This window comes from Chiloscyllium punctatum, chromosome 49 (genome assembly GCF_047496795.1).
Source record: "Chiloscyllium punctatum isolate Juve2018m chromosome 49, sChiPun1.3, whole genome shotgun sequence".
In the NCBI taxonomy this organism is placed as follows: Eukaryota; Metazoa; Chordata; class Chondrichthyes; order Orectolobiformes; family Hemiscylliidae; genus Chiloscyllium; species Chiloscyllium punctatum.
In genome coordinates, this window is record NC_092787.1 from 11,080,104 (window position 1) to 11,103,729 (window position 23,626).

Here is a 23,626-nt window from a genome sequence, read left to right on the forward strand (position 1 = left end):
GATAATCAACTTGTTTTCCACATTATGATTTTTTCTTTTGTGGCCATCAAGTCCTGCAGTTGGATTTGAACCCAGAACTCTGGCTCAGGGGTATAGATGATATCCACTATGGCACCAGACCACCTAAGAGTTTGACTCATTGAAAATTTGCTTTGATCAGTAATGTTATAATTAGGCAAGTGCAGGATGTTTAATGTTAAAACTGAAAATGCTGGAAATACTCAGCATCTGTGGACAGAAACAGAGTTGCTACTTTTTTGTGACCTTTCATCAGAACTGGTAAAATAAGAGAATTTTGAACAAGGGGTGGCAAAGCAAGGAGATATTGAATGGCACAAGGATTAGTCTGCCAGAGCCAGAGGGAATGGAAGTGGGTCAAGAAAAGAAATAAAAGCTGTTCCTGGAGGAGGTGAGTTATCAGCTGAATAAATAAAAAGAATAAACGCAAAGTAGAGGAAAAAGCAACCAGGGTTTATAGCCTCAAATTGTTGAACTCAATGTTGAGTCTAGAAGACTATTAAGTGTTTGGTTGACAGATGAAGTGCTGTGCTTAGCACTGGCATTGAGTTTCACTGGAAACATGTAGTAGCTGAGGATAGAAATGTCAGCATAAGACAAGGTGCAGAATTAATGTGACAAGCCACCAACAGCTTGGGGTCATGCTTGCAGTCTGACCCTTGACATTTTTTTGAGAGGATGCTCTTTTTGTTAATATATAACCAAGCAAAGTAGCTTTTAAAGGAAAGTTATATTGATGATGACAAGTACATCATGGAGCTAGAGTGCCTGTTTATTCACAATGACGAACCCACTTGGCTCATTCCCCTAAAAAGTTGTGTTTTTATATTGTCACATGTAGGTCACACTGAGCTTGCAACAGGTGCCAGCCATGCAGCCTTTCTAAAAGGAGACTGATAATTGGAAACAACGTATGGTTAAAAGCGAACAACTGGTGAGAGAAGGCTTCAAACTATGGATCTTACATTCACGTTTTTGTTTGTCATAATGAAAATTTCTGTTCTCCTTCTGGCTGGGATATATTCAGAAAGATGCATTGTGTCAATATAGTCCAGCCTTTTAGAAATATGTGTACATCCACTTTAATTTTGCAAAGCAAAACCTTTGGGTGCACAGGGCAGCGATAATTTGGTCAACGCTACTGCCGCTGATCATTTGCCAAGAGTCTGCGTGGATAGGGAAGATTTACCACAAACAGATTTGGTTGGTGCTTATGAATAAGTATGGTGTTTTATAATGTGCTTGCTTTAATGAACTGAATACATTTATTTAGACTGAAATAAAAGTCTCTGTAAAATAAAATTAAACTTGATGCTGCATTGCCCAGCCCAGTTGGCACATTTGTTCCTCTGATATCGACACTTTAAAGGTGCTGAAAGGCTCTCGACACAATAGCCTTAATTGTAATTCAAGTACTTGTGATATTTTGGTAACAATTACTATTGATTTTACAATTTGTTTACAGAGATGTTGTTTTATTACTAATATATTTAATGTACAAATCAATAGGAACACTTGTTTGGCTCACTCCCTAGAAGGTAATAAAATCAAATATCTCAAGAGTAAAATGTTATCTGATCCATAAATGGCAGCAGCAGATGCTTAATGTAATAGTTAAAGACTATGAAGCATTCTTGGCAGGAGACTATATTCACACCAGTAATGACAAAACTTACAGAATATACAGGCAGGAAAAATTTAAACTGCAATTTACAGCCTAAATTACTAAAGATTTATTTATTTGAAATGACTGCAAGCTATGAACACTACACTCCATTTAAAAGCTCTTTATTTTGCTCAGCCCCGGGGCATTCAGCGCATCTAATCTCGCCCGCAACTATAATTCTCAGCCAAACAGCCCTCACTTTCCACTGATTTCATTTTTGCACACGGTAATTTCACTACTTTATATTTCCCTGGATAAAACAACTGCTTGGGTTAGTAGAAAAAGTTGTAAGTGAGCAAACTTTTTTACTGGTTGGAAATGCCTTTTCATTTGCTGGATCCTTGGCACACATTCATGTGATGAAGGCTCCCAGCATTTGTTTGCTTTGGTTTTAGCCTCCATCTGTTTGCTGATGTTGTTTGAAGAATAATCAGACATCTATGTGGAACCTTTAAAGTGATGGCATTTGCCAGATTTTGCAGAGGAGAAAGAAATCAGATGAGATATTTTGCATCACTTCATATTTGTGAGCCAAGACTTTAACCTTTTCCAGACTGAAGTTTGCATTATGCCTCCAATATCAGAGCCCCCTGAAGCATCCTTTACTGGGTGTTCAGTGAACTCAGTCACATCACTTGTTTAATATGAGTGAACATGCTCCCTACTTGGACACAACTGGCTCCAATGGATTGCTGCGACCCTCAGACAGTGAAGTTGGAGGCAGGAAATACGCTAAATTAGTGTGATGAAGTTAAAAATCACACAACACCAGATTTTTTACTTTGTCCACCCCAGTCCAACACTGGCACCTCCAAGTCCTAGTGTGATGAGGTGCTCTAGTTTAGGTATTACAATGATGACCATAACATATAGGAGCTGAATTAGGCCATTCAGTCCATTGAGTCCATTCAATCATGGCTGATAATGTTTCTCAAGCTCATTATCTCTTCTTCTCTTCATAATCCTTAATCTCCTTATCAATCAAGAACCTACCCATCTCTGTCTTAAAAACTTAATGACTTTGCCTCCACAGATGATTTCCATAGATTCACCACCCTCTGGCTAAAGAAATTCCTCCACATCTCATTTGTGAAGGGTCATCCCTTCACTCTAAGGGTATGCCCTGGGGTTCTAGTCTCTCCTATTAGTGGAAAGATCTTCTCTACATCTGCTCCGTCTAGGCCTGACAGTACCCTGTAAGTTTTAATCAGATTCCACCCCCCCACACCCTCACCCTCCCCTTTCTGAACTCCATCAAGTACAGATCCAGAGTCCTCAACTGCTCCTCATACAGCAAGCCTTTTATTGCCAAATCATTCTTGTAAACCTCCTCTGGACCTCCTCCGGTTCCTGCACATCCTTCCTTAGATATGGGGCCCAAAACTGCTCTCAATATTCCAAATGCAGTCTCACCAGAGCCATGTATAACCTCAGCTGTGCATCTCTGCTTTTGTATTCTAGCCCTCTTGAAATTAATGCTAGCATTGCATTTACCTTCCTAACTGCCAACTGAACCTACATGTTAACCTGAAGAGAATCCTGAACAAAGACCCTAAACCTCTTTGTGCTTCAGATTTCCAAAGCCTTTCCCCATTTAGAAAATAGTCTACACCTCTAGTCTTCCTACCAATGTGCATAACCTTACATTTTTCCACACTGTATTTTATCTGGCACACTTTGCCCAATCTCTTAGCCTGTCCAAGTCCTTTTGCAGCCTCCCACTTCCTCAAAACTACCTGTCCTTCAAATTGACAGGCATCCTCTTGCAGCAAGTTTTGTGATATCCACAATATCATACCTGCCGAGTTTGGTCTACGCTAGAAGCTCATTTCCCTTGTTTCTTGAACAATATGCATTCAAGGGCAACACCCTCAATCCTGTATTGACTGCCTCCCGTCTCATAGTTGTCCCCATATCTGCTTGGCGTCGTACCTCTTTAACCTTGTTGATCTTGTGCCAATTTGTTCATCCCGACTGAATGCTAATTTGTATCTTGCTTCTGGAAATAAATTTTCGCTGCTGTTCCTTTTCATGAGATAAACATAACAATTGAAAATCCCAAAGCAACATGCCCTCATGTGAAATAAACAGACAAGATGTTTTTAAGGAAAGGCCACACTTTCTGTAAAATTGAATGATTCGGAGATGCCAGTGTTGGACAAGGGTGTACAAAGTTAAAAATCACCCAACACCAGGTTGTAGTCCAACAGGTTTAATTGGAAGCACTAGCTTTTGGAGTGTCGCTCCTCCATCAGGTGTAGTGCTCCGAAAGCTAGTGCTTCCAAATAAACCTGTTGAACTATAACTTCATGTTGTGGGATTTTTAACTTTGTAAAATTGAAAGTTGCAATTTTTACAAGATTATATTAACATACAGTGGATTGGAACTTTGAGGTTCAGAAAAAGACAAAGCCATGTGCACTTTGAAACCTGTGTCTAACCGTTGGGTCCAGGTCTTTGAATAGTGCAGTCACCCATCAAATAGCTTCCTGTGTAGAGCGGAATCCTATAATTAAAGACTATTCTGAGAAGACCAAATCTCTGTGTGTGCAAAATGTTTTTGACTCATTGCAATGTAAAACTTTTAGCCCTAAAATGAAATCTGTGGAAAGATATCCCAATTAAACCTTTTTGTTTGCCACAGTGCATGGCAATTTAAGGCAAAGTTTGTCACCTAATTATCCTATCACAAATTGCAGTGTCAATAGGTGCCCTGTGGAAAATCAAAGGTTTCTTTTTCCCATTGACGAACAGCAGTACATTTTCTGTGGGCCTCGGGCAAAGAATATAGCATTGGTAATTTCTCCTACTTTCACTGATGCATCTGAGCCACTTCAATTAAATAATATTTATGTTAATAGGAACTGTGACAAGTGCAGGAATTGTTAAGGATTCTGCAAGAACTAACAGCCAGCCCAAACAGCCACTCTCTCAACTATCCATATAAATCACCCTTAATTTATTCCCTTGCTATTACACTCTGGCTACCTGTCTGAGCAGTCATACCTTCAGCAGGCCTGGTGTAAGGTGGTGTCATGGAACATACAGTTCAAACTGGCAAGTCCATCACATGACCTCTCCTATTTCATTCACTTCGTTCTCTAAATGCAGTGATACTACCCACCTCAGCCATCTCTATGTCTAATGTTCTGGTCTTCCCTGGATTTAAAGAAACACTTCTGAATTTCCTGTTTGATCTCTTGATAACTATATCTGTGTTACTGATAACTATGGAATTCTTTATCATAGGGGACTGTCATGGCTGGGTTGTTATGTGTGTTGAAGTCTCCAGTACACTGATTGTTAATCAGTAAATGAATCAAGAGTTACAGGGAAAAGGCATCAAAGTGGAGTTCAGGATTATCAGATCAGTGATATCATTAAGTGCAGAGCAAAGTTGATGGGCTGAGTAGCCTACATCCACTGCTATGTCTTGTGATTAGTGTTATGTCTAATCTCTTGTTTTGCTCTTGTATACGTTATATATTTTTATATATCATGATAATCTCTGGTTTTACTTTCACCTACTGCGGAAACATTCCCTTTGTGTCTATTCTTTTCCCAAATTTTACAAAATCCTCCATAATTTTAAAGACTACTATAAGGTCATTCCCACCTGCAGTCTGCTCTTTTTGAGGAGAGATAACTTGTGTTCGTCCCTTTTTTTCCGTAAAAATTATGTTATTCAAAAAATTTAAACAGGTAAGTGATGTAGTAGTTCAAATTTGACAGTACACTGTGAAATATATGTTCAATAATTTTCATTATGTGGTACTCTACAAGTGTAGTTGGGTACCTCAATTGTACCTGATATTTACAAGATAGTGTTACATGTCAAACATACAGCTGGAGGGATTTCACAAATCCCAACCCATTGGTGGAGGGAGCTTAGTAAATGGGCTTTCCCCATTGAGCTTTTGCTGTGTTTGGCTCAAGTTTTAGTGCATCCCTTAGCATGGCATCTTGGACTTTGCTGTGTGCCATCTGCCGCTGTGGACATCTCCTGGTCCTGGAAGACCAATGTATTTTGTGGAGAGCAGAGAATCTTTCACAGAGTTGGTCACCCTCCAGCAGTTGACTGTATGTTTGCCCTTGGTTGATATGTCTAGTCACATCCTTGTACTCCCAGATTTCTTCACATCTTCTCCCCATTTGGATTCTGAATTGTTAAAAGGAATACAATAAATGTAATAGCCCGTACTTTTCTCTGTTGATATTCATTATTTTAGGTCCATTCTGCACATTTTTCCTATCATCTTGTAATTTGTCGAGAGAGTGCTTTTTTTGGTGTGATGAACCAATGTATTTCTTTCTATTTCTGATGTGTACTGCAATTATAATTTATATTGCAGTCTAGGAGACATCCTTTTTATAGAGTTATATGGCTGATTTTCAGTTTTTTGGCTTGAGTGTCAGTTGTGTCAAGTTTTTCAGAGGGCTTTTTGCTGCAAGGCATAGCGAGTTTTTTGTGCTGTATCGTATCGAGTTTGCGCGTTTAACTACTCCCTCAAACTTCTTGATTGATTCTATCCAGTTTTAACACGTGCCATTCCCAGAACAATTCACGCTGTCTGGATATCCTCAAATTGACAGTCATCCCTCACATGGGCGCCATCTTTAAAAGCCTGTTGAACACTGTCAGTCAGGACCTGCCCTGCACAGCTCCTGATATTTGCCCTGACAGCAGTCAGGAGGAAGTTGGTGCCCTTACTGTTGGCAGGGATCTGGAGGCCTGTTAGATGGAGCCCTGTGGAGGTGAGATGTCTTCATTTCCCCCTCCACATCTAGCAAAGGAGACCTCAATACCAGACAACATCCAGCCTGGATTCAAGTAGCCTCAGCCATCTGAAGGAATATCCAGCATTGTAGGAGAAAGGTCAATGACCTTCTCCACTGGCCTGTATAAGCCACCACCTTGTCTCTAGCACCACACTGCTGCTATATCCATGTCGCACTAAAGCTCATGCTCTAAGAACTCTCACTACTGTTGACAACATCTTCCCTGACTCACTGTAGCCCACCCCAACTCCCAACACAACTAACCCTGCATGTCCTGACTCTGCTACCTCACTCATTGGAGAAAGTGAGGACTGCAGATGCTGGAGATCAGAGTCAAAGAGTGTGTTGCTGGAAAAGCACAGCAGGTCAGGCAGCATCCGAGGAGCAGGAGAATCGACGTTTCAGGCATAAGCCCTTCATCAAGAACTTCACTCTTTGGGACAGCTCTTCACCTGCATAAACTCTAACAGCAGTGCCACCCACTTCCATCTTCCTGGATACCTGCCTTTGTCTCATTCCTGGAAGAAAAAAAGCCAGAACAGAGCAGAAAGAATCAAGAGGGGTTGTGGGCCATCTGACATTTGGCTCCTCAAGCCTTGTGTGCAGAGCATCCTGACCCTGATTCCTCCCACATCTGACTGACTGTGTCCAATCCCTGAACTTGTATTTGAGACTGTCCTGGACCAACTGAGTCAGGGTCCCCTGAGCAAAGGCAATCACCCCTTGAGGGGAGACTGAAGATGTAAAAAGACAAGACAAGACAAGTTGATGTCAGGCAAGTTGATGTAAGTTGATGTTTGTTATAAAGCACCTGTGAGCATCCAGATAGTGCTCTCATACTCTAGACCTATAATAATGAGTGAAGAGCCTGGTCCAGTCCATGGGCTGTATACAAGTCCCTGAGCACACAATGTCCTTATTGCAGCATTACAGTGATCTAGCATTGATGCACATTTGCATACTGATAGTGGATCAGGGCTATGCAATGTTCCCACTAATTTTCGTTTCAGCTGCACCAAAAATAAAAACATGCTTGGTGTATTGACACCGATCACCATGCATGGAGGCTCAGAGAAGCTGGGCAGCTTAGGGGCAACATTGCTTACCAGCCTGACTATATTGTTCTGTAATCGAAGGCTTCCTTACTCACTATTTAGCACTTCAGCAATTTTCCGGAGAAGCGTTGGTCATATCCCCCATGTTTATGCCTGGGTCATTAATGACACTGCAAACAGCAGGGAACCCAGCACGGAGCCCTCTGGCGCACCACTGAACATGGGGGCTTCCAGTCACAAAACCAAGCTTCATCGGTTAACCTCTGCCCCTTGGCATGAAGCAAATATTGGGATCCAGTGGACAGAGGGAGCATTTGTCCTGCTTTGAGGAAGAGCATAGCTAGATAGTCACCAGGAAATCAAATAGGGCATTAAAAGAAACTTCTTTATACATAGAGAATTCCACATTGTCACCACTATCAGAGATAATGGTTGCAGCAGATGAGTGATGGGGATGAAACTGGACAGGTGTTTGAGGGCAAAGGAAGTTAGATGGGTGCAATGGAGGATTTAGATTGGAGGAGGCTTGAGAGAAGCATTAATACTAACATGGTTCAGTTGAGCCAAATGGCCTGTTTCTGTGCCAAGTATCCTATGTAATGCTAAATTTAATAGCTTAAGACTTGATTTCATTTTTATATGTCATCAATTCAAGTACAAAGATGGGTAGTTTGTTATAAAGCATCTGCAACATGCTTTTTACCCTCAACTATACTCAAGGCCACTGTTTACTGTTTTCAGGAAACTTGACAGAATTGTGAATGGATTCCATAAAACATTGTTTTTAAAAAAATCCCAGAACTTCAAGTAATAAAAATAGGGCTTGATTTATTCTCTGTGATTCAACCTGTGGCCTTGATGATAGAAGGAAATACAGAATTCATTCCCCAAAGCCACTGATAAAATTCCATGGATTTCAACTTACTCAGTCACACAAAACATGAGGCGTTGTTTATTGCCGTTTCTGCATTGTGCTGCCTCCATCAGAAAATGGCAGCCGCGGCACAGCTCAGTGATGGTTGAGTGGTGCTGATGGAGAGAAAATTCCTGTGGCAAAGAATCAAACTGAAACCTTACTACAAATTAAGCATTTCCCTGAATAACTGCAATTTACAAAATTATTTATTTTGTTTTGAGTTCAGAAGAAGCCTGTGACAAACACACACCAAGTGAACATTAATGAAGTGGTCAGGGATATTGACAATAAAAAGGACTACAAACTGGATAAAGTCATATTAATCATATTAAATGGTAAAGTCACCATAATCTTACCAGACCATAGGGCTGCTCTCTCATTAGACAACGTGAAGGAGAGAGAGATATCTAAAGGTGTTTTAACCTGAGGGTGACCAGTTGAGGGGCAGAGGTTGAGAAGGAGAGTCTTTCATGGTCACCCCAGCCAATGCAGGAATTAAACCCACATTGTTGGCATCACAAATCAGCCATCCAGCCAACTGAGCTAACCATGTTCTGCTTTGACAGTTGGATTCTACAATTCTCCTTTTTAAGTTTAGAAATTCTCCAGTAGAGACAGAGAACTTTGTTTCAATATTTTTGATCTCTGTTCACAACAGTCAGACTGACATAATGGTAAATCTATTTGCTGTTTTTAGATTTTCTGAAATCTCTCTGATGTAAGCCGTAAAATTTTACTTATTTTTATAACAAACATCATGATCAAATTTTGGTTTAATTGGAAAACAACCCAATACAAAGATAAACGATTTTTATAAAAACATGAGTGTGTCCAAGATTATTGGTCATTTACAACTGCCTGTGTGTCCAAATGAATGGTAGATAACGGGACTTTTTGGATTAAAAGCATTTAATAGATATGGCAGCATGATTGCCTAAAAAAAGTTTGAATTGATTTTGGTATGTATTTCAGGGTTTTAATATTCCCTTAGCTGTTGTTTCACAGTATTCAACAGCAATGCAAAAAATGTAAATACAAATTAGAAGCAAAAACTGCATTGTAAACCACAGCAACACTAACTGTTTTTTATTCGCTGTCACAGTCTGAAAGCCATTGAACCTGATGCTAGGTTAATTGGACGAATTTTCTTTCACAAGTGCATTCAGATTTCAGAATTATTCCTTTTAAAGCCTCCTGCTAAAGATGTTTGCATTTCAAAAGGTACTAATACCATTGTCCTGTATATGATAGGATACAGCTACATTTCAAAAGCAGCCATAGTTTTCTAATGTGATCTACATTTTATTTATTATTTAAATCTGCAAAAAAGAAAGGAAGCTGTAATTGTTAGTAACCTTTGTTTATTTGGTGTTTTTAACCCTCTGAGTCCCAGTCAAATGAAACTGTTTCAAACAAAGCCCAGAAATGCAGGAACTATGCATAGGAGAGACACTGACTGTTAAGTGTTATAAATGCATTGAATTTTTATTCAGCAGATCAATTTTGTAATCATGCCATTTTGGTGCTCCTTTTCCATTTACTCTTTCGTTGAATGGAATAGATTGAAACCAGACATTCACTTCTTGTTATTATTATCTTTCAATGACCATGAATGGGTTACAACAGACTGATTATTTACACACTCCTCCATTTCGTTAGATCAAGCTGCACTGTACCTTTTTATTATGGAGCAGAAAGAGTGCTCTTGCACATTTTACAGGGTGTTGGTTTTGCTTCTTGTCTTTTTAATCCAGCTTTATAATAACAGCTTTACAACATATTGCAGAGTTGTTTGGTGATAAAACTCCCTTGAGTGCTGCAAAGTGGTCATTACGAAGCAACCAGTATCCAGTTTGCAACCCTGAGTTAGCTTCATTTCATTACGATCAGATATCAGCATTTTCTTAGAGCTTATGCTTTTTGATATTTTCCAATGCACTTTAATCAAAGAACTTCCCTATGTCCATTACGTTATTGTTAATAGGTTCTCCCAGAATATTCAATACCAGCTGGTTAACGCTTTGAGGACTGCAATAACACTATATTCATGCAAAAATGATATTTTTGCAATCATCAATATATTTGTAAATAATTAGACAGAAGAGATCTTAGTATATTTCTCAATAAAAAACTGAAAGAATTGCAGGTGCTGTAAATCAGAAACAAAAACAGGAATTTCTGGAAAAGTTCAGCAGGTCTGGCAGCATCTGTGAAGCAAAATCAGAGTTAATGTTTCAGGTCAAGTGACCCTTCCTGGTATATTTCTCATTGTCTTATCATTCAAATGCATACACTGGGAGTGATTTGTGAGATAGATTTATAGTGGAAAACGTGTATGATTTTTAAGCTACAGATGGTGACATTAAATGCATTCCATTAAAGTTGGACAACATGAACGATAATTTGGGAAGTATTTAGCACTAATTACTAAACTATTATCCTGCAGGTAAGTGAAAAATACTTCCTTATCCACATGAGAGCTGAGCAGACCCGTTAAGAAAATGCAAAAGGTTACATCATGTCATGCCTTAAAAAAAATCTAATACTGAATGTAAAAGCTTTCAGAGAGCTAGGAAGCAGAATTTAATTCTTATAATGAATTATCATTGTAATCTTTGGAATTTTAGAAGTTTTGATTTTAAAAATATTACCTTGATTCTCAATAGGTTAGAGTTAATTTTGTGTTGGCATGTTATTCATACTTGAACAGGAAGTGAATAGCTGTAACAAGAATGATATTCCTTAGGGCGGGTGTCTCCAATACAGGGGTATGCAGAGAACTAACATTACCACTCAATTAATGCCCCAAGGCAGGTCCCCATTAGTATTCCCATTTGTGAGTTCAGTTCATAAGACTAATGGAGTTGCTACCTGGGGACATTAATTGTGAGTGACACTATTGCTGGCTCCTTGTAAACTCTCACTAATATTGCTGTGTGGTAAAGACAGAAAAGCCTATGAAGATTATAAAGAAAACTGCAAAGCTGCCAATATCTTGCCTTTATTTGACAGCAATCTGCACGTTTAGTTCGAAAGCTCACAATAAAGCAGAAGCCTTAAACTCACAGGAGTGGTATGTTTCTCAGAGTGCAATGCTTCACAAGTCTTTTAAAAAGCTCAAAATTACCTTTGGAATCCATTTAAGCTTTTTAGTTACTTGAAATCTGTCATACTTATCAGTTGTGTTTAGAAATTTGAATAAAATACGTATTGTACTCTATCAAGTTATGTGCTTCTGTGAAAAAACTGGGGGTGGGGTGGGGGCTATGTAGTGACTTACCTGTATGTACGTTTAGCAGGCTTACAGTCCATCTATAAATGGACACATCATTTGGCTGACAAGTTGAATTGCTTAAATACACAACTTAGCAGAAGGTAATGTGGTGCCTGAAATTCTGGGACATTCTTTAATTTTACCAGTCATTGCTTTAGTTGCCAGGTGGCACCCACCTTCTTCAGCAAGGTGAATTATGGGGTGTTTTATCTCAACAAGGTGATGAAAACAGATTAAATTATCAACAGAGTGACACTGAAAAGCCAGTTGCCAAGTGCATACTTCACAGGAAGATCCAGTATAGACTTCTATTTCTGATTTAGGCTTTATATCAAATCCCAGATGAATGCTGTTTCACTGTAATAGAAACTAAATGAAACCATGAATAGGATATATGAATGTGTTCTTAACAAATCAGAGCAAACAGTCCACGTTTGACAGACTGAGAGCCACTTGCAACATTTTTTTTAATCACTTTACATTTATATTACAGGCCCCTGTGTGAACATGAAAGGATGGGTAGCCGTGACAGTACAATCAGATAATTACACCACCTTATCAGTAACTATCACGGCAACAACAATAACAACAGAATAATGATGTATATTAGCCATGATCTGTGGGAAGAAGTGATATAAATAACAGATATTACTATTACATATCATCTTAAAAAAAAATCATCACTCTGTATTGCGAATGATGGGCCATTTCATTTCAACGCATAAGACATGCCAGGCAGGAAAGTCTAACCATCTAAACTATTTGATAAATAGAGGATTTTATTTCATTCTAGGAAAAAGGAGAAAGAAAATATTGCACGCTATAAATTTTTATGGCCTAAATTTTCTGATGCTTGCTGAGTAAAACTACAGTGATATATGGTCAGTGAAATTTTTTTGGTCTTCAGGGCTACTGGTATGGACTTAAGGGCAAACAGTAAACGGTCTAATGGACTCTCACATCAGCACATTAAAACCAAACAGCAGCTCTCCAATGCCATAGCTCTTGTGTCAAATACAGCTGAAATTAAACAAAATAAAAAAAACGTATTAAAAAATTATTAGCTTCTACAAGCCATTAGTCTACATCGTGCCTGTCATATCGTGATGGATTTCTCATTTAGTTAAATGAGAGGTTCTAACGACAGTGATAGAAACCTATAGAATAAAAAAAATTTGGAAAAGATTTAACCCCCTAGAAACTCCACACTCTCTCTGAGACACTCTGCAGTGGCTGAAGTTGGTAGCACTCTATGTTGGATGTTTTATTTACATTTTTATCAAATATTCAAGATCAAAAGCAATATATTTTGCACATTTCATAGGATTTCAACATTTGCAAGGAAATTGCAACAGTAGCAACAAATTTACATTATTGTTTGATTGCTATGTGCATGATATCCACTTGATAGTAACCTCTTTTCTGCAAAGGCATTTCAGCAGAGTACAACCAGTAATTTGGTTGTGGCAAAAGTGATAACTCTTTAGGGGCCAATTACAAATGTAGTTTCGGATACAGCTGAAGTCCGTATCAGCCAATACCAAACAATAAAGCTGAACTCAAGTACTTTAAAACTATAGTTTGGATTTATTTTTAGGTTATATAATATTGATAGCTGTATGGTTAAAAAAGTCTTTAAAATACTGTAAATTATGATGGGCAGATACAAAATATGCTATGTGGCACATGATCAAGGGCACAAATTGAATATGCTGTGTTTGTTTTCAGTGTTAAAGACTTTCATTGTGTGTGTGGACTAGCTAGAAGGGTATCTGTAGTTTTACCATGTCTGAATTCATTTTACTCCTCCACAATCTATAACAAATCTAAATGGCCTGGATGATGAGGCTTATAAAACAGACACTAAAACCAGAGGCAGAGAAGGAAAGGGTAGCAGATAGTCATCTTTATTAACTGTGCAAGAGCAGTGCAGAATCAGCTACTACTAACTGAAGGTTGCATTTATACTGGAAGTTCCATTTAGCTCGGAATACTGTAATTGTAATGACTTGAGTCCAGACATGTTTCCTGACCTGATGCTGCAAGTATAGCTCAAGATGACTCTGGACTTAATTCAGCCTCATTTTTGAGTGAGTGTACTCCTTAGGACACAAAGACTTCTGTTTGAGTGAATGGGGCACTAAGAATATCTACATCCGTCCCCTCTGACACAATGCCAATCAAACCAATTAATGCAAACCACCCCCCTCTCTCCTAATGACAGCGTGCTGTGACAATTTTATCTATGTGCTGTGCATAAACAAACTCATCCATGACTTTACTGCCCGTATCCTAACTTTAATACCAACCATTACCTTATTTATTTATTTTTCAACTTATGCTATGAAGTAATGCTGAATGTTTTAACACTGTTACAACTTTGTACCCAGGCTTTTTGTACCGAGCTAGCTTGTTACCTGAGATGGTACCCTTTATACACTTTTCACTGTACTCCTATACTTCTGTACTTGACAATAAAATCCAAATCTAAACCTAACACTCACCAAGCCCATTTCTGAGGAATGGTGTGATCATATGATAAACTGAGTTGTGCAGAACAGCCACTGGTCTTGAAACATTAACTCTGTTTTCTCTCCGTGGATGCTACCAGAGCTGATGAGTTTTTCTAACAATTTCTGTTTTTATTCAGATTACCAGTGTCTGCAGTTCTCTGTATTATGTAAGTCCTATTCACTCATCGCTACCACGTGTTTTCATTAAGGGTGATTTTTTCTTAATAAAGAGGAAGGGAGAGCCTTTCAAAAAGAAGAGATTGCTGTGGAATGGTCTGACAGCTGGTATCCCATCACCAGGTTGCCCTCTATTGACACTTGAAGAGTCCTTGCCACTGATCCAGCTGCCTCAGAGCCAACTCGCCAGATTAACAGTCCAGTCAGGGAACTTATCTTCTATGAGATTCACTTGGCTGACCTCATTACAATCTCTACATCCCTCCGCTGACTCTGGGCACATAGATCAGCTCTTTGTTTTTGTAGCACTCTTGGGACATTCCAACTCTGCCTCGGATATGGGCAGGGTGTAATGTACAATAGTTCACCTCTTACATCCGGAGCATCTTGGAGGAAATTTATACTCTTCTTCAGGTGGCAAAGGCAGTGACATCAGCTGTTTCCTTCTCAGATTCTGAGATCTGTTGAATGCTTGGCAGAGAGAGAGAACCTGCAGGTTCTGCCAGCTTTTCCAACTGTTCTAAAGAGCGACACATTTTGCTCCCATTTGCAAGTTTGCAGCTTTCATATGATCCTTGTGTTTGTTCTGGGCCCATCGCACTGAGCCGAGTTTTATACATCTTTAGACCTGACCTCGTGTCAACCATGCCACTTTCCCATCCAGGGCCAATCCTATGGTTCCTACACTAAACCTCATCCCCTGAAGTAAAGTGTCTCTCTCACTTAGCAGAGTCTTGTGTCTGGCATTAGCGTTGCTGATGCAGTTTCACCTCTGCCCTCGATTTACCCTGTACAGCATCTCCTCCTGCTTAGCGACCCTGCTGGAGCTATCACTGTACTCGTATGAGGGGTGGGCCTGTAATTAAATAGGAAATGGGTCAGTCTGGTATCTAGTGAAGCTGTTTCTTTAAGCATCCCATCAAAGCTTGGACTGCTCTTTCTGCCAGATCATTGGATGATACATGATATGGAGCTGTCCTTACATGTCTGATGCCACTTGACTTTAGGAAATGCTCAAATTCCCTGCTGGTAAACAATGGCTCATTATCTTTGATCAACACTTCTGGGACACTGTGTATTGGAAAAGATGTGTGCGGTTCTCCTATTGTTGGCCCCATGATTGACAAATGAACTCTGTGCAAATCCAGCCACTTTGAATGGGTGTCCACAATGACTAAGAACATTGAGTCCATGAAAGGACCTGCACAGTCAAAGTGTAACCAAGTCTAGGGTTGATCCAGCCATTCCCACAAATGAGGGGGAGCACTCTGGGTACTGCTCCACTCAGGTGGCTATGTCTGCAACCAATCCTGCTACAAGACATAACTTCTCGTCAACACTTTCAGTTTGGAAACCCCTGGGTGACCCTGGTGGAGTTCAGCCAATATTTGCTCGGGGCAGTTACTCTCGCTCCCTCTAATAATACGCCGTGGTCTACTGTGATCTGGTCTCTTCACATTCTAAAAGGTTTCAATTCTGGTTGTGATGTCCTTTTGCTTTCTTCCATCAGCACCAGCTGTTTCAGTTTTGCCAGGACTGTATCTTTCTGCGTCCAAAGTCTGATATCGTCAGCTGTGACTGGAAGTGTGTCCAGAAAATTTAAAACCATTATGGACTCTTCCAGTGGTGCTACCAGCAGTAGTGCATCTGCCAGCGGGAGATGACTCAATGCATCTGCTACTTAGCCTCCTGATGATGTTCCAATTTCGAATTATACATACAAAGTATTAGAGCCCACTGCTGAATTCAGCCTGAAGCTATGGCTGGCACTAGCTTGACTTCATTAAGCACACCTAGGATGGGGTTTTGGTCCATTATTATCACAAATTTGCATTTGTAGCTATATTGGTAGAATTCCTTGACTCCAAATATGACTGTAAATCTTCCTTCTCTTTCTGGGTGTATTTACACTCTACATTAACCAAAGTCCTGGATGTGTATACTTTTGATGTTCCTCTCCATTGGACCACCTTAGAACTAATGCTACCCTGATGCCATACAGGGAGGTATCACACCTGAATACCAGGTCTCACTTGGGATCATGGTGTGCTAACACCTTAGAAGGTGCGAACTGTTTCTTCACTTCCCTGAAAGCTTTGGCTTGGCTCTGCAACCATTTCCAAGGCTGACCCTTTTCGTAAAAGTTGATAAAGTGGTGCCAGGCTGGAGGCCAGCTTATATATGAACTTTTCATAATAATTTACCATTTCCAAGGAAAAACCTATGCTCTGGTACAGACGAGGAGCTGAGGTACTTTTGATCACCCTCATCTTATATTCGGACGGTGTAACCTGGTCTTGTCAAATCTGTCGCCCAAGTAAATCATTTGGGGTGCCTGGAACATTCATTTTTCCCTTCTAAGGTGTACGCCCTCCTGGGAGAACCATCTAAAGACTGTGTCCAAGGTCTCTAAGTGCTCCTTATCGGTTTTCCCTATTACTAGCACATCATCGAGATAAATGGCGACTTGGGGTAGACCTTGTAAAATGTTCTCCATTGTCTACTGAAAAATTACACAGGTTGATGATACCCCAAATGGCAGTCTCATATATTGGTAAAAACCCTTATGGATATTAATTGTAGCATACTTCTGAGAATCCTCATCTAACTGCAGTTGCAAGTACGCATGACTCATAACCCAACTTTGTGAAAGACAGGCCCCCTGTCAGCTTTGTGTATGAATCCACCAAGCGAGCGATTGTGTATTTATCCAGCTGAGAAAGGTGGTTTACTGATTGTTTGAGATCCCCACAAATGCAAACTGCCTGTTGGGTTCAAAATCGGTATGACCGTGATGCCCATTCCACAAACTGGACTGGTTTGATGATTCCTTCACTTTCCAGCCTTCTAATCTCTGCTTCTACTTTTGTAGTAGATGTCAATGTTTCAGGTGTAACCCTTTTCCACCTCCTGTTGCTGCCTGGCTTGCTGTGTTCTTCCAGCCTCTTGCTTGTCTACTTTGGATTCCAGCAAATGCAGTTACTTTTGTCTCTACTTTTGTAGTGCCTGTTTGAAGTCCATTTGGGCTTCAGCTATTCGGCGCTTTTGCGTGGTTACCATCATTAATCTTGCATTCCAAATGATCTCTCAGCATCTCATTAAGGGCTAAACTAAAGTCACATACCCTGGTCAGTCATCTTAACCTAGCCAAAAATCCCAATACAGATTTCCCTGTTCTCGAATTGGCGAGTAAAAGTGATAGCATCTCAGAATTAGAGGAGACGTAGGGTTATGATATTCCTTAACTAAATCTATCACCTCTTGAAAGATTTTAGTATCTGGTGCCTCAGGGAAAGTCAAGCTCCTAATAACTGAAGAAGCTGTGGGTCCACAAGCAATCAGGAGAATTACTCATTGCTTTACAGCTGCCCCAATGTCTCTGGTCCAGAAAAAAACAGAATATTCTTTACATATACTGGGCCAGTCTTTGGCCTGATTGAACAAGTCAAGCTTCCCAAATAATGGCATGATGCCAGAAATGCTTACCCCAACTCAAAAAATGACAGTTGCGAGCAAGTTTCTTTAGGAACATGCTTTATTCTTGTCACCACTGAAATGCCTCCACAGAGGCCGGTATCCCATCACCAACATGCCCTTTATTTAGACATGGAATGTCCTTGACAATGGTCCATCTCCTGTAGAGCTAGCTCTGAGTGTCAGGATGTCTGACACTCCTTATCTGTCAGCCAGGGCCCCCTGATTGGGACCGTTAGTCTGGTCCGATCAGGGAGCTCATATTCTGTGAGGTCCACCAAGCTGACCTTGTTACAATCACTACATGCTCATTGAGCACAGACAGAATCTAAAAATTACAATACTGACATTTAGAGGACAGGAAAGCCAGGAAAAATATAGGTAGCCGACGGAACCGAATACAATTAACAAAGCTAAGTTTTGGATCTCAAGCCCAAAGTTGTCCATCATCAAGAACAAAGTAATCAGCACTTATTGCACAACATAACCATTAGTCAAGTACTCCAAATTGCCCATTGTTTTATGTCATTATGGCCTTTGAATTTCAAAATGCTTGAATAGTTAAGGTATGAGCAGGCACCAATCCCAAATTCTTTGGAGTGTATAAACACTGCATATTTTTAACTAGTTGCATAAATTCAGTTATACCCAGACCAACTCTCAAGTATAATCATCCTGTACCCACCTCACATCACCTGGAATGTAAATATACAGGAGTGCCAGCTCTGGTTTTCGATACTTTACAAATATATCTCAGCATGTTATAAATGTTCAAAGCATCTGTGCTTCCTGCCCCAGTGCCTGAGATTTTACTTGGTGAGAGAAACCGCAACTCTCACAGTTCTTTCACAAGGAAGTCAGTGTGAGCTCCAGCCAGGTATGAGTCAAGTAATGTGAGTGTGGTTCTGCTTGGCTGGAACCCCACCTACAGCCATCAGTCTCACACCAGTAGCTGCACTGCAAATGGCCTCTTAGGAAAGCAACCAAATGCCTGAAGTCATTTGTCATTGGGTAAATTTACAACAAAGGTTCGGTCTTATTTTCAGACAGGAAGTAATTCTTTATACATTGTTAATCTATTTCACCATCGAAAGTGTGCAGCTGCTTCTCCTCCAATTGAGTGTTACACTACAGAAAATGGAACTCTCCCATTGTTATACCAATCAGCAAAAATCACTGGGGTTTTGTACCTAACCGGGAAGTCAAGGCTTCCCTCTCTGGAGGCAAAATTAACAATAGAATGCAAAGGAAAGACTGATTTCTTACTATTGTTTCACCAATGCACTTTTATTAAAATAGCTAAGTTTTGGTCTTCTATCACCACTTCAGTAAGAAAGAGACCAATCTCACATTTTCATGGCGATTTGTGGGGTTTGCCGTATTACTAATTGTGAGTTTTGTCATTCAGTTTGAGCTATTTTCTAGCACTGAATCTGATGTTGTCTGCATTTAACCAACTGAACCTGCTGAAGAATGTTAATGCTAAACTCATGACTTTAATTTCAGTAAAAAGAATAGCTTTGTTTCATCAAAGTGAGCTAATAACATTTGTCAAAGATATGCCAGCAGCCTAACTGTTTAAGTAAATACTTCTGTTGCTTAGCCATATCTTTGTTATCTCCTGAAATTATGACTCCACCATTCCCTTTGTCAGACTCTGACAATTTGAACTTTTCAAACTGCAACTTGTCCAGAATTTTACCTGTTTCCAGTTCTGCCTTGATCTTATTCTCCTTTCACCCTCTGTCTTCGGTAACTTTGACTTCATATTTGTTTATGTTTTAACTTCAAAGCCATTGTCCTTCACTTCAACTCTCTCTGTGAGTCCTCACCTCTGCAAAACTTATGTTCTTGTTTATACACCAACGGATTAGACTCTCGTTTAGTATAAATATTAATTTTCCTTTGAATTGGAATTTCCTGCAAGTTGTCCTGATGAGTGAAAGATAAAAAGATAGGATGTCTTTTTTCAGCAATACTCAAATTCTGACCTTCTTTATGTTATTCATGGAATATTTAGCTGCAGAACTTTCAGCGATGTTCAAACTATCTTTTGCAACCTCCTTCCTTAGCCATTACTTTTCTGATTGGCCATTACACCTCCAAAACCTTCTCATCCATCTAGTTTGCAGTCATCAATTCAAACCTCTTCCCCTCTTCCTCAGTGCCCAGTTATTTCCACTTTCTTTGAATATTTTATGGTATTACGTTGTCTTAATTTGTTCACATAAAGTGAAATATCTTTTTTAAAAAAATGTTTTTAACTGTAACCTTTTTGAGATGTTTTCAGATTATTTATTACAAACAATTTGTGACGCAGGAGAGGTATCCAGAACTAAAAAGATATTTTTGTCCAATGTTCCTCTTCTCCCTTCCTGCCCCATGTTTACTTTAACTTTGCATAGAGTATTGTTCAAGTGTCTTCATACTTCCAAAAGTAGAGTTACATCTTCAGTCTTTAACTTTATAAACCAAACCTTTAGCTTGTGATTCATTTGAATATAGTTTCAGTCTAACGTTTTTCTGAAAGAAATATTTTCTTTCAAACGTCAATGTATGGTAGAGGGTGCTGTAGAGGCCTGTGGCTGAGACTGAGACAAGACCATAAGATGTAACCATGGAAGTAGGCCAACCAGCCCATCAAATCATAAAGTTTTTACAGCATAGCAGTAGGCCTTTCAACCCATTGTGTCCTTACTGGTCAGTAAACAACCATCACGACTTGCAGCCTTGTGTGCGTGGGTGTTTCAAGTGTTCACCTAAAATGTTCTTAAATATCTCCACAGCTCCTGCCTTGAGGTGGTGAGTTCCAGATATCTACAAACTATTAGGTGACTTTCTTTTCCTCTCAAATCCCATCTAAACCTACTGGCCCTTACCTTGAAACTGTGTCTCCTGGTTATTGACTGCTGTACTAAAGGGAAACATTGCCCTCTACTTCCCCTGTCTATTCCTCTCCAAACGTTGTACACCTCAGTCAGACCCTCCCTCAGTCTGGTGTGTGGAAAACTACCCCAGTCTATCTAGTCTCTCTTGATAGCTGAAACACTCCAGCCCAGCCAACACCCTGATGATACAAAAACAGAAATTGATGGAAAGTTCAGCAGGTCTGGCAAAGAAGTCAAGAGTTAAAATTTCAGAACTGAGGAAGGGTCACTGGACCTGAATTATTAACTCTGATTTTTCTTCACAGATGCTGCCAGACCTGCTGAGCTTTCCCAGAAATGTCTGTTTTTGTTTATGATTTGCACCATCCACAGTTCCTTCCGTTTTTAACACCCTGATGATTTTCCTCTATACTCTCTCAAGTCAAAGGCATCAGTAATCACTTGCTAACAAGTATGATTGTCAACTCTCTTGTGTAATCACCTACAGCCTCTGCCATTCAATGAGATCGTGGTTCATCTTCAACTCCACTTTTATGCCTCATTCCTAAAACCCTCAATTCCTTCCTGATTAAATATCTATTCATCTCAGCCTTGAATAAACATAATGAACCAATCTCTGCAGCCCTGCTGCAGTAAAGCATTCCACAGATTGAGAGAAAAAATATCCTTCAAATCTTTGTTTTAAATAAGTGACACCACAACCTGAGATAATGCCCTCTGATTCTGAATTCTCTCACAAGGGGAAACAACTTTTCCACATCCTCCTTGTCAAGTCCCCTAAGTCATCACATCTGTTTCAATAAGGTCATTTCTCATTCTTCTAAGCTCCAATCTACCCAATCTCTTCCCATCTCCCCTGGGATCAGCGTTGTGAACTTTCTCTGGACTGCCTCCAATGACAATATACCCTTCCTTGGATAAGGGATGCAAAACTGCTCACAGTATTCCAGCTGTGATCTGACTAGTGCCTTACATAGTTTCCACTCAGCCTCCTCTCTTTTTATTCTATTCACGTTGAAATGAAGACCAACATTCCATTTGTCTTGTTTTACTCACTGAACTTGGTTGCTAGCGTTTTGCACTGGGACCCCCAAACGTCTGCAGTTTCGGAGGTCTCTCTCCATTTAAATAATATGCAGACTTCTGTTCTTCCTGGAAAAGTGCACAACCTCACATTGTCCCGCGTTGTATTCACTCTGCTAAGTTTTTGGCCGTTCAAAATTATCGACACTTTGTGTCATCAATTATGTCGACACCTGGGGCCATCCTCATTTTTTTGGCTTCCCATCTACTCCCCCCTCATCCATGGACATGCTGATATCTGAATCCTTTTCCCACAAACCGAACAGACAAAGCCTTTTCCTTTAATGGACAAAGTCGAAAAGTATGGCGCTGGAAAAGCTTCTAAGGAGCAGGAGAGTCGATGTTTGGGGCATAAGCCCTTCATCATTCACATTCCTGAAACGTCGACTCTCCTGCTCCTCAGAAGCCGTCTGACCCTCTGTGCTTTTCCCGCGCCACACTCTCCAATCCTGACTCTCCAGCATCTGCAGTCCTCACTTTCTCTCAGTCGCTTTCATGGTCAAAAGCCCTGTGATGTTCCGATGTGTTAAAGTCGACGTGGAGAGAGCAGGTTTAGAAGCTGATGGTTTCTTGCTGTGATTTGGTGAGTTGGCCTTTCAATGGTACTTCTTAATCCAGCTCCCGGGTAGTGTCAGAAACAGTCATTCCATGAGGAAGGTCAGTACATCCCCCTCCTACCCCAAGGAGCTTGCCACATCAAAAAGAAATCTCAACAGATTTAGGACGAGATAAAGGACGTCCAAGTTCAATAAAAACAGAACATGCTGAAACTACTCAGCCAGTCAGGCAGCATCTGTGGGGAGAGAGAGAGAGAGAGACAAAGGGAACAGTCCTTTCACCAGCCCTGGAACATTGACTCTGCAAATTCTCTCTCCTCAGATGCAACTTTTCCACAAATGTTCTTTTTTTAAATTTCTATCCGATTTCCCGTAGAATCCTGCAAGGGCAGTACCGGTGGTTTGCTTTGTAAAAAGGCATCTTATAGAGGGGGAGCGAGTCTGGTCTTTTCCGCTGTTGTGATGGCCAGCTTCAGAGTTGACCAGCCGAGGGGAAGCGAGTTCAGCTCCTGAGCTGGGTGAAAGCCCTCATTCCTCGAGCTGAAACCCGCAATAACAACAGCAAAATGTCCTTGTGATGTGGAATTATTTCAAGCAGCTTTTTTTTTTACCCGAGGGGAAAGCTTTCTGAAAGACATGCATCCTAATCTTCAAATTAGTTGGAAAATAAATACTCCAGCTGTAGACTGTAAATCAGTTGGACTTAACGCTGCATATTTTCTACCATAAACGCATTTATCGATTGGTGTGACCGTTGATTGAAGTTTGGCCTGGCAAGTTGATATTTAAATTACCCCACTTGCTTATTCAGTTTTACACGGGGGCTGTAATGATTTCTTTATAATTAAATTACGCAATTACAGACAGCCATTGCCCCAAGTATGTGGTAAGGAACTGGTTAACGCACTGCAGTAACAGCTATGCATTATTTACACATAGCCTAATGAATAAAACATTTAAGTAGTTGGCTAATAAATTTTCGAACACAAAGCAAACCCAGGTATGATTTAAATATATGTCTGTGATGAATATTACTTGAATTATAGCTGAGGCACGGTGGGAGACCTGCCTTTTGCTAAGACGCCATCTCAAACAAAGAGGTATCTGTTGACTTGCAGAAGAAAACATAGAGTAAAAAGAAAAAAAAGGGGAGAAATGTGAGGCTGTCAATTTTCTAACATCGCTATCAGAAAAATTACATTTCAGGCAGACGAGTGACTAATCAA

The 23,626-nt window shown here is 40.1% G+C and overlaps 1 long non-coding RNA gene across 5 annotated transcripts in view; it reads left to right on the forward strand.

Annotated features, from left to right (window-relative positions):
- Positions 1 to 23,626, forward strand: part of LOC140469673 (uncharacterized) — a 92,893-nt gene that overhangs the window by 17,252 nt on the left and 52,015 nt on the right. For all 5 annotated transcript variants that reach the window (XR_011956198.1, XR_011956197.1, XR_011956196.1 and 2 more), the window contains one exon: positions 860 to 952. This is a non-coding gene — a long non-coding RNA (uncharacterized lncRNA). The remainder of the gene's footprint in view (positions 1 to 859; positions 953 to 23,626) is intronic.